This window comes from Myiozetetes cayanensis, unplaced genomic scaffold (genome assembly GCF_022539395.1).
Source record: "Myiozetetes cayanensis isolate MyiCay16 unplaced genomic scaffold, myiCay2020 scf2-11, whole genome shotgun sequence".
NCBI classification, from domain to species: Eukaryota; Metazoa; Chordata; class Aves; order Passeriformes; family Tyrannidae; genus Myiozetetes; species Myiozetetes cayanensis.
This window is the reverse complement of record NW_026087411.1, coordinates 24817859-24835785: the sequence shown is the minus strand read 5'-3', so window position 1 is coordinate 24835785 and position 17927 is coordinate 24817859.

The following is a 17927-nucleotide window of genomic DNA, read 5'->3' as shown; positions in this document are numbered from 1 at the left end:
GAATCATACTTTAATGAAAGCTAAAGTGCTTATAACTTTAGAAACTTGTTACAAAGCAAAAACAATGCTAATTGTACAATTATGTCCAGGCATACACTCCTGTAAGTGTAAAGAGTAGATCTTGCTTACAGATCAAGGCCATATTCTCATTGTTGAACAGTAATAAATTACATGTATTAATATAATTAAATACTATATAAGCATATTTTAAATGAAGCATTGAAAAAGTCAAATCAACTTACCTTTTAAATCAGGAATAATTAGAACCATTTTGAGCCCTATTATTTTCATCTGTGAGACAACAGCTGATTCCAATGGGCTCTGTACCACTGAAAGCCTGCGCAGTGTTTTGCAGACAAAGTTCAGATCTATGCTAAGATAATACATCCATTCATCTTGGAGAGCTTCTTCCCCAGCTGAAATTCTCTTTTGTGTTTGAGTAGTATAACAAATCCCTCATCAACTCAAAAGCATACTCCCTAGAAAAGCACTGAATTTCAGGATTAACTTGGAGACTTAAAAATAAAGTGATGGACTTTCTTAGTTGATAATTGCCACCACCTCCCATAAGACTCTTGTGCCCGTGTTGAGCTGATTATAAAATAAAAGAAACGTGTTTCCTAGAAAAACGGAAAAGCTCCCTTAAAGAAAGATGCTTTTCAGATCTAAAATACAACAATTGAATTCTATTTTCAAATCAAAATCATAAACTAATCAGATTTCCATAAGAAAGAGCAACATACAAAATGCATGAAGTTTTTATTAAGGAAAATTATTTCTGGCAGTTGCACCACTTGAGATAAGGGGTGAAGGAGACATGAGCAAATATCTTGGCATCATTTGGTGTGAGCTTGGAGCTCTGCCTAGCAACATTTCTAAAATGAATCAAAGCTCATCTGGCACCCTGCTTAATCTTCAGCTAATGCATACATTGGGGCTCAGACTTCCTCTTTGTGTTATGATGTTACCAGCACACTAATGACTGTTTCACTTCAGTGGGGCATATAAAATGAGGAATATTTGGGAAGTTATACCCATGGGCAGAATAATGAACATATCTTCACTAAAAGTCATAGTGAGATGCCCATTTACGTTGGTCCTAATTGTGCAATAGAAGATCAGAGTCTGTAAACAGCTTGGACACAATAAATAAATAAAGCAAACTCCATGTTCCCTCCTCCTGCAAGCTTAAACAGAACTGTACAAACCCATTTTCATTGCAGTTTACTGTTTGCTGAGCTGAAGAAAATGACAATAGATTCTCTTGGAGGTAAGTACTGAACGGAAGATATGAATGTCCATTTCTGGTAATGTGTGTGGTTATGGATTTCTGAAGTCCCCCTTGGACCACACTGGGATGCAAGGACGTCCAGCCCCAGAATCAGCTGTATGATACAGGATGGAATAATTTTTTCTTACAGAGGGAAGATTGTTTTAGAAATTACATTAGTTTATTCTCTACAAAACAGGAAAGACTTGCTTCAGGCAACTGAAGGAAGAAGCAATTGCCCTTATTATTCTTTCTTTTCCCTGAGGGGATATAAGGCAGTGAGTCAACTTTGATTCTCCTCTTAGTCCCACTGTCAGAGAGGCTGCCAAGTATATATTGGGTTCCCAAGGGCAAAAGGCCTTCAAGCAGATATTTGTGATACTTATCCCTGTGGCTAGTGCTGAAAATTAAAGACACATGATGTTCAAACCCAAAACAACAAGCATAGTTTTCCAAAGACAACCAGCTGCTTCACTGGAAAGTGCCAGAGCAAACAATTAGGAATTCAGCAAGGATATTCACATGGCCTGCTTTCCCCTTGGACAGTATGGAATTCTCTACCCCGAGGGGAGACAGCTTTGATATTTCAGAAAAACTATAAGTGACTATTCATCAATGGCTTTGTCCAGCTGGGGAGATAAGGGTAAGTATCTGTTTTGAAAGAAAAAATAGTTGAAGCTTCCTCAGTCAGCAAGGCATCTCATGAATAATATTCTGAGAAAATAACATTAAAGGTAAGCTGTTCAGGAGGTTAACCATCACTACCAAAACTGAGAGGACCTAACATGATATGCTTTTTTCAAATGATTTTATAAATGAAAGTGAGAGTGATGGACAAAAATTAAGTTGCCACATTCAGCCTCTTTCTGATAAGTTTCACATAGCTCCAGATACTGCTTTAGTGGTGTAGTCTAAAATGCATAACAACTCCATCCCTGTACTTAGATTAAAAGAGAGGTAGACTGTGGAGTCAGCTGTGTTCAGGAGAATTACTCCTGAGGTAAAACAGAATCGAACCTGTTACATAAAGTAATCCACCTCCTATGCAAGCTTGTGAAAGAACTCCAAAATTGACATTACTAAACTTCCTAATAGCATAGGATTTCTGTATACCATCTTTTCATCTTCCAATGCACTTGCAGTACACTGTGCTTCTTCCAGTGGATATCACTTCTCATAATTTATCTCAGCAGTTGATGGTTATTGACTAAAGCCTACAAAATGAAAATAACCCCAGAGTTCAACAAATGCTCAATTATTCACATTTGTCAAAACCTTGGCCGAAATTGTAGAAAATGTTACAGAAGCAAGAACAAAACTAGTTGTTGGGCACAGCTAAAAAGACCCATAGAAAGTGTTGCCAGAGAAACCCCATTCAGGTTGAAAAAGATGAAGACTCTTAACATACAGTAAATAAAAAGACTAACAACAAATTAATTGTGTATAATCATATACACATGATATCATAATAATCAGATGTTCAAATTCATATCAAGTTCTTCACCTATGGATGGCAAAGCATCAGGACGTGAACCTTGTCTAAACATCATCTAACTCTTGACCTAGACTGTGACCAAATCTTGTGAGGGCATGACTTTCTACACAATTTCTAAACTCCCTGGTTTTATCTGTGTCGAACACTCTCAGAAAAATAATCCTCTCTGCAGAGCTGTTAAATGCTCCTTGCTATTTCATCAAGTGCAATCTTATCACTCAAGAAATTATACTGAATATTCCACAGTCAGTTTCAGAAATCTGTCTAGTTCTTGGAAATGAAAATTCTGTCTTGAATCTTACCAGAAATTTATTACTGGGACTAAATGCAAATAAGAATAAAGATATTTGCATTGCTTCAAAAGAGATAAAATATTACTCAAATAAGCTAATGGAGGGAGAGAGATTAAAAATATGGAGTGTGGAGGGGTGGGAGGAAGAAAAATTATTGTATATATATCCATCTATTACTAATCATTCATTTTATATATGTAGTTAGATGAATAAACTTGAAAGTAAGGCAAGGAGAAAATAATATTAGTGCTCAAAAGCATTACATTCACTCTGAGAAAACTTCTGAAACTTGGACTTCTCCTGTCAATGAATGATACATGTCTCAAAAACATAAAACCAAAGAACCCAATCAAAAGCACAAAACCAACAATAAAAAGCCATTCAGTTGGAGGAACACTGTAACTAGGATCTGTTTCTAGAAAATGAAAACCAGCTTTGCACTCTTTCTTTGCATGCTGAAGCGTGCATTTCAGTTGCCTCTGCATTCTGGCAATATGGCAAAAAGCCAATAAGATAAAGCACACTGTGAGATCATATTTTGCTAATCAGAACTTTCCCAAAGAGTACTAGTAATACAAAAGATCTAGAAATTAGTAAAAAATATCAGTAGTTTCCATCTTTAAAAATTCAGTTTAAGCCTATTTATTATCATCTAATGTTATATGAAATTAATAAAATGATGAGTGCAACAGTTAAAAAACAGAAGTGAAGAACTGGACTAGATAATTAACCTGTTTAGGGACCTGGATGACTAACACATTAGCTCTGAATGCAAATGTAAAGGAATAGAATTCTGCTGGTGTTTATACAACTATAAATCTGGAACAACCCTTCTGAGGCCCCTGGAAATTCTGAGATGTTATAGAAATATAGCAGAGCTCAAAATCTGTCCAAAACCACTGTAATGCTATAATTCCTTCCTAAACTACATGAGAATATATGTATTTACAGGCACAGGAATGACAAGATTACAGACAGAAATTCATAAAAAGAAGAAATTCCTTAAGAGAAAAAGAAACACAGATATTCAAACTTGAGTGCTTTGGAGTTATAAATAATAACAAGTAACCAATTTTCCATTTCTTTTCAAACTACAGTGGAAAAGCAGGTTGTGCTCCTAAATTAAGTCTGGATGCAGTACCAACAGGGAGACACAGGCTGTAAACAATGAAACCTAATTAAATTAGTTTGAAAGATGCCTAGTGAAATACCTTTGATTAAATTATTTATCTTTAGATTGGGACAGCAAATTTCCCAGGGTTGTAAAAGCACCTACATTATAACATGGATCAAACAATTTGCCATGTAAAATGAGAAACAGGCCAGCACAAAACTGACAGAATTAATTCATGGTATACACTTTTCCATCATACTAAATGCTGCTTCTATGCACTGAACCATCAGTAATCTCAATTCTGTTTTCTGTAAGTACTACATCTCTGGTTAGATCAATCTGTCCTTTCAGAGTTACTGTACTTTAATTTGCCCTGTGCTTTACACTTCCTCTCCAAGCTGCAGTTTAACAAATTTTATGAAGATGCAATTAGGTTAGAAGAAAAATATTGTAGTGGGTTTGCAGTGGAGGCCTTGAGTCATAGCTTTAATCCTCTGTTGCTATATACATTAAACTTCACAGTTTCTGTACCACTTCAGAGCATTGCTATGACACTTTAAAGTCACCATAAGTAAATGTTCCTTTATGGTAAATACTTAGTCAAGCTAGTGATTTTTCAGTTTTTATTTAATCATTATCACTGTCACTGCAGAGCCCAAAATACATGATAAATAAGTAGTAAAAATAATGATAACAGTATCTATCAATAGGGTTCTGAAAAAAGTCCTTCAGCTCCTGTGCAAAGAGTTTGTGGAGCGAAGCAAAAAAAAATTACTTCATGCCCCTTTCCTGGTAGTGTTCAAGGCCAGGTAGGACGGGGCTTTGAGCAACCTGGTCTAGTGGGAGGTGTCTCTTCCCACAGCAGGGGAGATTGGAACTAGATGATCTTTAAGGTCCCTTCCAACCCAAAACATTCTATGATTCTATGATTCTATGTAACATATCTTTATCTTGACATACACTACCTCTACAAGCCTGCACTGAATTACCTGTTGCTTTCATAGCTGGACAACCATTTGGTATGACCACTTACACAAGCTCCTGCTGATTCTTAGGCTTGCCAACAAGATCCCCTCTTCTGGATGCGAGAGACTGTCCTGTTTAACACATCTTTACCCCAGTCTTTGCCAGTGTACAAGCACTAAGTGTGCTTAATTCTACATGTGCTAGCACCCAACCTGGGAATCAAGGGATACCAGAGTAACATTCCTTCACCCGTGTGGGTCCTAACTTGGCATATGGAAAGGGCTGTGTGTATAACAAGGACTGCAATCTAGATTTCACTGTATCTTTCACTATTTATCAGACACCTCTTCCTCTCCCTATTTGTATGAAACGTACATGGCAATTTGTTTTCTCCAAAGAAAAATCAAGTTCCTGCAGCAAACTGCCCGGTTAGCCTTGAGCCTCCTCTGCATTTTTGCCTTTGGCTTTTTAGTTTAATCCTTATTGCAGTTTAAATGCTCCCTGAAGTTGGAAAACTTTGCCTTGAAACTGGCAGAGCTGTTGTCATTACTCCACTGGTTGTGCAGAAAGAAATACTCCAGGCTTTGCACAAAAGTTTGCACTCCAGTTGCTCTTTCAAATGGGCGTCCTCACTATTCGGGGTCATTTGCTTTAACTATATGAAGGAGTGGTCAGGGCACGAATGAAGGAGACGGAAGAAAGCAGGTTAAAATTAATTGAGGCCTAAAGCACAGAGAATTACATTAGAGATGATTTTCTGGATTTGGCTTCTGCTCTGTCCTTCCTCTGAATCTGAGGATTCGTTTTCTGGACAGTAGCCCAGCAGCCATTGATCCGAATTATCTGCTCCAATGATGCTCCCCCAGATGTGGTGCCCAGTGCCCCCAGGTCAGCTTGCAGAAGATGGTTATACTCTGTGAGAATTGGAGCATTTTTGCTATGATCCAAGGCTCCTCCCAGACTGGGTGAAGCCAGAGCCTCCTTTTCTGCAATGGCAATGGATTCTGAAGTTGCTCAGAGCAGGAAAGGATCAAAAGTATTCATCTATGCTACCTTAGAAAGAAGGGGACTAGATTGAGAAGATGCCAGTCGCTCTTGAATTTTTAGAACAAATTGAATGTATTAAAATATTTGTAGGACATGGGACATTTTTGCAGACAGTGTATACTGAAAGTGCTCTCTTTTGCTGAGACCTAAAGAACACAAGGGTAGGTACTTAAAAACACAACACAGAAATGTCAAAGCAAGTAGATGAAACACTAAAATAAGAAAGAAAAGAACAAGTAGTGTGAGTTTCTTTGAATCTGGTCAAAGTAGTAGGATGCTTTACTGTTATCTCAATGGGATCAGATATTCTTGGTATAGCAATGCACAAAAATCTCATTATACACACACACAATGTGTTTTACCAGCTAGTACTTTGCAATACTACAAATCACCATTTCCCCTCCAAGACCTTTCCTAAACAATGAGTAATCTAAAAGAGGAGCATAAGGAATTTTACACTAGATGAGGAAATAAAGAGGATTCATGCAAATGTTCATTCCCATGTTGAATGGAAGGGTGCAGCAGAGATGATACAGTTCATTAAAGCTGAAACTGTCCTTTAGTACTGTGACCTTTCTTGAAGAATTCATTTATTTTACAGAAATAAATCCAACTTAAAGTGTCATCAGATATCCAGAAGTAGAGCAAATAAAACTCTGGCTTGGAAAGATCAGAAGTGAAAATTTGTCAATCAGTGTTATTTTCTAAAAAAATTAGAGCTGCTCCCCCATTCTTTTCTCTCTAATAAACTACTGGTAAACCAGGTAAAAGAGCTATGGTGAAGGAAGTTGGAAAAGTCTCTTACAAACAACAGCAAAAACCAAAATTAAGTGTAATCCTGTGGACAAGGGTTCCCTCTGTGCAAAGACACTCCCTGCCACAGGACAGGAACAGTGTGCCACAGTGAAAGGTGCCAGCAGTGGGAGGAAACACATAAAACAAATTAGCCCTCTCCCCTTTCCACCAGTAAATCCATCTGGTAACAGCTGTTACCTATCCAGTTCATACAATCTCTTCTCCAAAATCTTTGATGTCCAGAAGACTGGAAAATCTAATCATGTCTTGGGAAAGAGGATAACAAAAATATTGAGAAAGTAATAAAAACACAGGCAATTCTCTTATTGCAATACTTGCTTAGAAAGAAGGTTCTTCAGATCTGGTTAGTTAGCAAACTCTTTTATAAACCAGTTATGAATGGAGGAAATTTACTATTCATGGCTATGGAAATCAAATTTAAAAAAGGATTTGCTCCATTCAGCAATTTTGAGAACAATGATATATTTTCATTTGCTTTGTTAAGGACAACTACAAAATTAGAGCATTGAGGCTTCCTCTGGAAGCCATCAGTTTACAGCCAGGGCACAGCTTAGCCCATTAGCCCAAGGACTTGATTCTCCATTACATCAGCCCTAATGGAATCGTGCTTGCACAATGAAGACGGTAATGAACAAAATAAGTACGTTGCAATATCTCTAGTTCTACTGTATGACCAAACTGGCCAGATACACCATAGGCTGAGAGGTCTGGGGTAAGGCACCAAACGTGGAGTACCCTGACTGCTACCTGCCATGCCAGGGCTTCTGAGATGGAGAGCTGTCACCCCTAGAGAGGCACACCAAGCACAACCCTATGCTGGGAATGACATAACTGCTCTCTTTTGTGCTTATGAAAGCACTTGAGGCGTGCTGCTACCCACGACATATGCCCCACAGTAGTTAAACGAGGAATGAGAGTCCTCTTCTGTCCCTTTTGCCCCAGACAAAAAGTTGCAGCATTATGCAAACATGCCCCACTTGGAGCACATCAGCAGGTTGTGGTGCATTGCCTCTGCTCCCACTGGGTCTCTTGGGCTGCCCAATGCTGGGCTCTGGCAGAGCTTGGCTAGCAGCGCGGGAAACAAACAGCAGCTCCTTCTGGAAAATGGAGGGGGCCAGTCTCCAGGCACCTGTTGAAATAAGATTATAAGATTTAGGTTGAGCATGCCAATACACTCTTCCTGCATGGATCCTGCAGGCACAGCTGCGGTACCTAACAGAGAGTGCAAAACTTGCACAGAGTTCTGCACTGGCTCCTGTGAAATCATAACAGCATTCATAGCAGAGCAGATATGCAAAGTGAGAGAACATGAATTTTAAATATGAATTTTAAAGCTCTCCCTCTAGCATAATCCCATTAATCTACAGTTCCTATAACCAAAAATCTCCCACCAGGCACCTTGGCTACACATCAGAGACTTATTTTTATTTTTTTCTATTTGGAGATTATTTATTACAAACTCTCATCAGCTTACTTTTATTTTAAATCACTACAAAATGTCTCTCTGTTTTTGAGGGAGAGGAACGTAGAAGGGGGTGGGGGGAAGGCCAATGTATTTTAAATTTTAGGAGAAAGAGCCCCTCCAAAGTGTAAAATCTTTCAAAGACAGACTTACTCGATTCGTGAAACTTGTGTGTGACTGCTCTGTATAACTTCTACCACACTCTGCCTCCTTCACCCTCTGACACATAGCAAGAAAACTGGATTCAAAATGAGATTGCACCATGGTGAATTCATTCCTTGAATTGCATCGTAAGTTTCAGCAATACACAGCGTGGGAACACGTCGATTAGCTCTCGCTTTGAAGAAATTGGATTTGCAAAGGTCAGCAGTGGCTCGGCCCATTTCTCAGCAGATCTTTGGCTTGCTTTTCATCCCGGGACAAGCAGGGAGGAGGTCAGAGAGGAATGACAAAAAGAGCGAGTTTTTTGAAGAAAGCCCAAAGAATCTGACTGTGCTCACAGAAGTGTGGAGGTTTCTTTTGCTCAGAGCTAATAAAAAGATAGATTTTAAACCAAACTTATGGGAATAACTTTCTGGGTTTACTTAACGTATTAAACAATTAATTGTTTTGGTATAAACTAAGAAATGCTTTCCAGTGTAACGATTTGGTCTGGCAAGAGCTGCCTGAAGCTAATCCACAGAAAAGCCTGCTCGCCCTCCTCCATCCCTCCCTCTTTTTGTGTAAAAGGGTGCAGCCAGCCTGGAAAAGAGGTAGAAAGAGGCAAAGCTCAGCCCTCGGTGGAAGTGTGAAACCCAGGGAGTTTGTACTTCTCCTTTGAAACATGTTTCCCAGTTGTTTAGCTTGCTCCTGTGCCAGTGTACTGAGACAGAGGTAGCTTCATTACCCTTTCGAGCTGGAAAATTCGCAAAATATTTTGGCCACTCTCTGCACCATATTAACATAAACTGGAGTTTCCTCTTGCTGCTGGCAGAGCAGGGTGCTGGGACTGTGTGATCAAGGCACTTCAGAAGCTGTCGCTGAGTTTCACCTTGGGCTGGTGGTGAAGGTTTCCTCCTGAATCCTGAACAGGGGTTTGCTGTGGCCTCTTAAACAGGAAAGCCACAAAAGAGGGAAGGAGGTGGGGAGGAAAAGAAATGAGAGCAGTTTAGAAAGGAATCCAAAAATACCAGCAAGCCTGAGTTCCTTCACCTACAAATATTAAACATTTCTTGCAGAAATTCACTACATACACACAGAAACATGTCTCCTAGAAAACTGGGAATGATGGACTCGTTTGCTTCGTTAGTGTATTTTTTTGGCAGGTCCCTTTTGGAAGCCTCACTTCCTCCAGCTTTAAAGCTTTGTGAGGGCTTGCAGTGTGGGGAAAGAGTAAGGAGAATAGCTCCAGCTGCTGTCACAGGTCTCCTCAAGCTGTAAAAATTTGCTTTTCCCTAGCTCTTCCAACAAGAAACATTGCAGCATTCTGGCATAAAATATGATTTAGAAAGTATCCAAATCATAGAAGGCCAAATCTTGATGCACTGTATGTTCCTGTTAAGAAGCCAGTACTAATCCAGGTGAATTTTCCCTATCGTTAACTGGACAAAAGCTGGCCTTTACCCTTACTAATTTATTCAACTGAGAAAATTCCTTTCATAATCTGTCCCAGGAACTCCCAAGAGGCTGCTGCTGAAGGTGCCAGCACGGATACTGCAGATCTTGGGAAACCTGCTGGAGTGGGGGCATTTACAGCATGTGCAAAAGAGATGTGGGACAGAGCATTTAGGCAGATGAAGATGAAAAGAGGGTGGTTATCATCAAAATGACAGATGAGTGATGTTTCTGTGACTTAACAGGAAGTAATAAATGCTGGGTTTGGGCTTTTTGTGGAGCTTGTTCACCTACTGCTTCATAACTGCATTGGGCTTCCACCAATATCTGATCATCACCATTACAGAATGAGTCTAGGGACATCTTGTAACAACTCTGCCAAGGAGCTTTGTGCCAGCTCTTCGCTGTGCCTTCACTTCCCAGTTACAGAGGTGGAAGCAAGTAGGAGATCTGAGTAAGCTGGGGGATCTGATCCCCAGTTAAGGGGATATCTCTTCAGGAACAGCACTTCGTGCGACATATGAGATCCCATCTAGAGGTTTCATTAGAGCATTCTTACTAGGAATATAATTTTTGATTTGACAGATTTCCACAAAATTTGACCACCAGAAAATCTGTGGCACATATCTCATCTGCAAATTTTGTACCTGAGTATGTGCAGGTGAACATAAACCGTAACATCAAGAACTTAGGCATTAGGACATACATCTGGATTACCTGTGCACAGCTGTTCATGGCCAGCCATCAAAACCCAGATCTAGCTTCTTTTTTTCTATTTAGCGTCCTCTTGTCTGTCTGTTTTCATTTTAACACTCTTTTATGTGTGATGTTCGTATCAACGCTTACGTCAGCTTCCTTCAGTGGAGAGAGGCATCCTTATCGCACCTTTCACATATGAATAAACTTCATAACTGAAAACACAAAGTGCTGGTTTTAGCTTTCTTTTTTCCATAAACAAACCAAAGAAAGTCAAAAAGTTAAACAACTACAGTCGAGGGTACCTTGCTGAGCTGCAATAAAAAAAAATAGAAGATTGGTCTGAACACATATTTTTTTATTAAAAGAGAATGAACATAAATTACAGCTGCTGACCATGTAGTCATTCTTTTTATGAGGTGTTTCCCTGTACCTATATATGATTTCCACTTATAAATTCCCTGTTGGACTGAAAACTCTCATGAAACTGATGTTTTTCTTAATAAATTGTCCACAGAATCAGTATTTCATCTTGGATGTAAAAAGTTCATTAAGGAAAAAAAGCATCCCAGTGTCCTGGTGGAAAGCAATGCCAGACACTATCCAAGCTAAAAAAAAAATAAATCTGTAGCATTCTACTCCCCCCTCATCTTTCTGCTTAATTATTTTCTACAATTTAATAAAATCCAATATAACATAGCATACTATAATGGTACCTACAGTAACAACTACTTAGTCCAGAGCAGAAAAAAAGAATTCTATGAGGATTTCAGCATAATAAATTTTTTTTCCTTTAAAATTTTCTTGAAGAAGGGATAGGCTCCTAGCTCTGAAAAAGTCTGCCTCTGAGCACAGAAACCCTGAAGTTCTCTGCTCTGAAAGAGCCTGTTTGAAGAAATACCCTCAAACCATGCAGCGTGAAAGCTTGGGAACTGCTCCAGGTCTGCTTACTGAGGTCTTCTCACCAGGGAAAAGCACTGCAACCAGAATCAGATGTTCCATATGGGGTACTCAGTTGTAAATCTGAGAAAGCACTAAAAATATGAAATTGTAAAAAAATTCCCCAGAGTACGCATGAAAATCCACATTCATCATTACCATTGTTACTCCATGTAGAGAAGAGGTAATGCTAAACTAAACCGGATGGCCAAGTATTAAGGGTCATCGGCTGCTGCTCTTACTGTGGAAGCACAGCTGTCTCCTGAAGAAACCACTGAGTTCAGCAACGACCGGGTGAAGAATGTGCTCCTAAGAGATTTCGCCTTCTAGAGAAAAACGCTTGGTTTGACAAACTGCTGGATGCGTGTCAGAATGCGACAGAAGGGGGAATTTTTAGCAACACTTCGCTGAACTAGTGTGGCACAGTCTGGTCCCCAAAAGCACAGTTGTTTTCATTCCCATAATTTACTTTCATCTGTCTTTTTCAAAACCTTCCCTAATTAAGCTTAATTGCCATACAGTCACACATTAGTGCAACATTCTGTCCACTTATGGACCACCCATAAAATCCTTCATAGCATTAATCCTGGAGAGTGGTAGACTGCTTGTTTTGTTTTGTTTTCTAATGTGCATAAGTGCCTATAATGCACAGTGATGGCTTTCTGGAACTGATACTTGACTCTGATTATAATGAAAAGATTCCTAGTTTATATCAGAAAATTAAAGAGGTCAGAAGAGTGTTTGGTTTTGGGAAAAACAAGCATTTATGATGATTTGGAATCTAAGAATATTGATGCAGTACTCAGACATGGGGATTCTCAGCTTTTTGTTAAATTTAACTCCTTAGGACAGTTATGCGTCAGACCATAACAATGTGGATACCCTTAGCCTTTCTGAGTTAGCTAGGTTCTCTGCATCACTCAAGTCTCAGTGATATACCCTTAATATGCAGTGTTCCAACATCCTAATGAAACCCATTCAAACTATCCTTACAGCTGGGTAGAGGTCTACTCTGTAGGGTAACTCTAAATAGTTTGGAGGAGCTGGTCCATAACAGAGTATTTAGAAAGAGTAAACCAAAATAACAACACAGAACTGCAGGGAAGCCAACTGAAATATTCTTGTAAGCAGCTGATTATTCTTCTCTAAAATTACAGTTTATCTGCATACAGTAACTCCCATACATTTGAAGTCAAGAAGGCCTGTGAATTTCTAGGATCCTGAAGCAAAACCAGAAGTACCAGGTATCTCAGAAGAAAGCTGCTCCCAATATGCTTCCAGCTCAGTCAAGCTGGGTAGGCTGAAAATTCACACAACTAGAGGGACAACGAGCAAAAAAGACAAGTAGAAAGTAGTGTTAGATAATAAAATCAAAACTTTTGTAGCAAACAGACAATATCATAACCTATACCAGAGTTGGTGAGAGTCAGAGATCGCACAATATGACTAAAAACTTCATTTAGCATTTGCATTGACTACTCTTTTCTGTGGTTTCCGGGTGCTGTGAGACAATGCCAATATTTTTGCCACTGCTAGAAATACTTTTCTTGGTCCAGAAATGACAAAGAAAAAGGGAAGAACAAAATTTAGGTCCAGGTAACTATTTCTAAGTTATTAGTAAGTGATTAAGTTACATCTAGTCTTTTCCAAAGGTTTCAAGCTTTGTAGGATTCGTATATTGGAAAGGGAAAAATTAAAGGAGAAATACCAAGAACTCTCTAACCAGCAAGGACTTGTTGCACATGTAACTTATTAGTTAAATTTGTCCAAACTACACAATACTAGCACATTCTTTGAAAAAAGTAGGGCTCTTATATTATGTGTATGATACAGAAGTAAAATAGAGAACAGGAGATACATACATTATTGCCTATGAGTCCAGAGGCAGGTTCTGATGATGATTTAATATTTTAATGTCAGGGAAAATCATTCTTTTCAGTCACACCTTTGTGAATTTCAGAACTGAGAAAAAAACCCAAACAAACCCACCCTACTTATAGTTTACTTGATTTCAGTAGAAATGCAACTTTTTTGTTGTTTAAGAAAAGCTAAAAAATTTCAAATGACACAATTTTTTTCAGCATTTCTTTCTTAAAAGGCACATACAAACCCCCTCACTGTTATCTATGTTGATACTATCTTTGTCCCTTATTTACCACCCAGCCCTAGCATTCTTTCTGGGTGGGAACTGCTCAAGGCAAACACTCATGAGCAAACTGAAGTGACAAGCAAATAAGTAAAACAGAGTAAAGAAAAAGTGTGTACTTGCTCTGACAACTATGCTGCAGGGTACTGAGGGTATCATGGCTGCACTGAGTTAGTCCTACAATTTTAATTAGTCATTATAGAAGAAAAATGACATATATTATCAAAGAGAACCCCCCAGCTCAGAAATGATGAAGTAAATTAACGTGTTGCAATCCTACTGACACCACCAGCACCGTTCCAAAGCAGAAACTGGTATTCTTTTGTTTTGTAAAGTAGGAGTCATTGCTTCAATTTTAAATTCTCTCCCAAATGTTAACACGTCTAGATGGTATAAATGTAGCAATCCTGGAGACTACCATGCAAGGGGGTCAGGCTTGTTTGCTATAGGACTTCAGCACTGCAGGTTCTTAATAGCTGGGGTACAGCTTAACCCTAGGTGTATAGGCAGCAGGGTTAGGATATGTATGTTGCTGAGTATTGCAGTCTGGAAAGTCTTTCTGGATATTTGCTCAGGGAAAGCATGGTGCCACGTCTGTGATTGTTTCTATGCATCTTTTTACTTGTTTTTAAAAATAAGCAAAATATCCAATCTCTAAAAATACTGACCACTCAAAAGTACATTGTTCCTCAGGGAAATGAGGTTACAACATAATTGTGTCATACAAATGTTTGCCTATCATCTGTTTGCTCTTTCCCCCCAGTTTTAACTCCATTTTACAGAAGGGCAGAGGCCTCTTTTAGTGTCAAGTCCTTAAAAGCTCATGCAAAATGGGGACAGCCGATGGCTGCACACACAGCCGTGCTGCCCTGGCCATGAGCGCAGTTCTCCCTGCCAGGCACTGAAGGCATGAAGGACAGGGAGGGCTGACGGTAGAGGAGAACTGGAAAGCAGACAGTGAGGCAGAAGAGACACAAATCCATAGGAAATGAGTCCTCCGTAGTTTGGCTGCCTGTGGATCAACTTATTAACTGATTTATACAGTATTTTTCCCCTCAGTCTTGAGTTCTACTGAAAATTATTTTTTTTGCCAGTGATGCTTTCCAGGAACAGACTGAAGTGCTCGATTCAAAACTCCTGACAGTATCATTTAAATGCTAAACAAGGGGGGGCCAGCAAACAAGCTTTTACTTATGTTTTGCTTCAACCTTGCTGATGCCTTTTCAGTGAATTATGAGCCAAATTCCTCATTTCACTGCTTTAACAAGTGTGTAGATACCGACATCCCCAGTCCCACTTTTCCAGGTCAAGATCATGTTTCATTAGAGACCAACTGAGCCTGCAGAACTTGGAGTCTATTTTCTCATAAATGCTGGTCTCACAGATCTTAGCGGGAGAGCACGTGTGGGTTGGGGTCTTGGTACCTACCTGTGTATGTACACACTTTTATTTAATTCAGAGATGCAACTGATGGTTTTAATTAACCAATATAACCATCTCTGATGGTTATAATTCTGTCCTGTAGATAGCAATATTAAGTACAGAGCCTGTTCCCGTAGGCTCAGTTTGAATGTGGTTAATCAAGTGAATTCATATTCAGTACTCCCCAGAGTAACAGAAATCCAGTGACACCAACATATCATGATTAAAAGTGCGGGAAGCCTCCTTAGGGAATCTCTGCAGCTTTCCTACTTTGTTTTGCTTAATATTTAATTCTGATACAGGCAGAAACAAGAATAAGTCGAGGATTAAAAAAAGCATTTGTTCTAATGAAAGTGTTTTGCTTACTAACAGTATTACCACACAGTGAATAAAAAAAGAACTGTGAACTCCATTGATTTAAAGAAACCTCACAACTATTTAGGAACCCAAATATATATTGAGGGTTCTAGGCAACAAACATTAGTTATGTGATGCACCCTAGGACAGAAACACATTCTTGATTAAATACAGTAATAGCATTTCATAGTTTGTCTGGATGAAATGTATTAAGTTTGTATTGTCAACATCCAGTTCGTCTGATCTCAACACATACAAACCTGTGAAATCTAGCCCAGACAAAAGAAGAATCTTTCCACCTGTGAGGAAATAACAAATTCTATCATCACTCACCCAGTGAACGCATAGGGAGATTTGAATACACCCAGTGCAGACAGCTGGCATGAGTAAGGCTTCTGTGGGACTCACTGCCCACCCTTGCACCCTGCATGGCAGCAGTAACTTGTTGGGAGTCCTCAGCTCGCATCTGCACTCAGCTTATGGCATCTAAGAAAGGGAAAAATTACGTAAGTGAATTGATTAACCATTAATGCTTCGCAAGACATCTTTAAATTTATGCTTTGCTTGTGCTGCAAATCACTGATGTAGAGTAATGATGCCTCAAGTTCAGTAACTGACATCCTGCCTCATCTTTCCAAAATTTTAGTTGGAAAGGTGATCTCAAAACTAGAGTTTGAGTTATCTACAATAACAGAGAGAGAATTTCTGCCATTGCTTGCACTTGAGCAGCCAGAGTTACACTCACTGAGGGTAAACTCTAGCTGATGCAGTTTCTGACACAAATGGAAGTTTATTTGCTTTCTCTGTGTTTCCTAAAAAACTGAGATCAATGAATAATTTCTATCTTCTAGTAAGAAAAAAATCTTGATGTGCTGCTGTAGCTTAGGAAAATATAAACTTTGAGGACCTACTTCTGATGCTGTTTCAGAATTGCTGTAATTGTTTGCCTGCTGTCTTCATTGTAATGGTTTGTACCACTGCCCAGGAAAAATATACTGCAGCAGTGTACTTATTCATGATGAAAATTCCACATGAATAACACAGGAATATTAAAACCAGCCTCTATGTATATGCACTTATAGTTAGAATTACAGATTTTAGAAACGAAACTATAAAAACCCCACCCCACTAATACTGCCTTATTGAGCCTAATAAGCACAGGAATGCTACCAGTCTAGAAGTGTATAACTTTGCATATTTAAATGTATCTGTGTAAATATTCTTCTGAATAATTTTATCTACCTCAACAATAATAAAAAAAAAAAAGTCAAATAGAAGTTCTTTGGGCTTTAGGTAGACTTCAATGGTTAAAAATAGCCTAGAATCCAAACAACACCACAACACCAACAAAAATAAGAATATTTATTCTTTCTGCTGAAGCCATTACCCAACTTCCCAGCACTAATCCTGAACTCTGCTTCTTGCTGTGCTGTAAGTACGACAAAGGGCAGACAGGAGCACCGGACAGTATAAACTGTAACGCTGTCTTGAGTGTAACTGGAGAACTGAGCTCTGCAGACCCTGGCAAGCCTGAACTTGTGCGGCTTTTAGCGGCAGGTGATCAGAGAAAGCTCAGCTGTTGCTGCTCCAAGGGGGCAGAGCCCAGGGCAGCACTGGATGGGCGCCCAGCACCCTGTACCCTGTCAGTCTAGGAGGGGGAAACAACGTGCAGCAACTGTGCTGCATGATTTCACTTAGGGGAAGTTCTGACTTACAGAAACATCAGGCTCTGTTTTGGGAAAGGACAGACCCTCTGGACCTACAGAGCACTGTGGGAACAGTTCTATCGCTTTTATTCCCACTAAGCAGCCCTATTCCCCCAAGCAGACCCAAACACTTACATGAACTATGTATAAATAAGGTTATAAAGCTACTAATGTCCTTTAACCATAAAGAGATAATACCAGCCATGAAACCTGAGGGGCCTTTTCTTGTCTCCTGCACATATGAAAGATCGCATTAAAAGAGATTAGTTTAAACCACTTGCAATTTCCTTTATGCAATAAAAGATTTTCTTTGCCTGGAATTTTCCTATTTATGGTGTGTATTTGGACTCAGTATAGCATAATACTTTCCTCAGTATCCCCACTTTTAATGATGCTCGCAGCGTTTTGAGCCATTCATCAAACGTGACAACTGAAACAGCTAGGAGTTAATGGGAGCATGAGCAGTTTGACAAACACAGTCTATTTGACAAGGCTGAGGTCAGGACTAAAAGAGCTGCTCTTGGTTAAATAAACAGAAAAGCAACAAAGTAAAAGCAAAATCTCTTCAGCCATCTATCAACTTTAAAAGCCTTTTTGTTATAAGA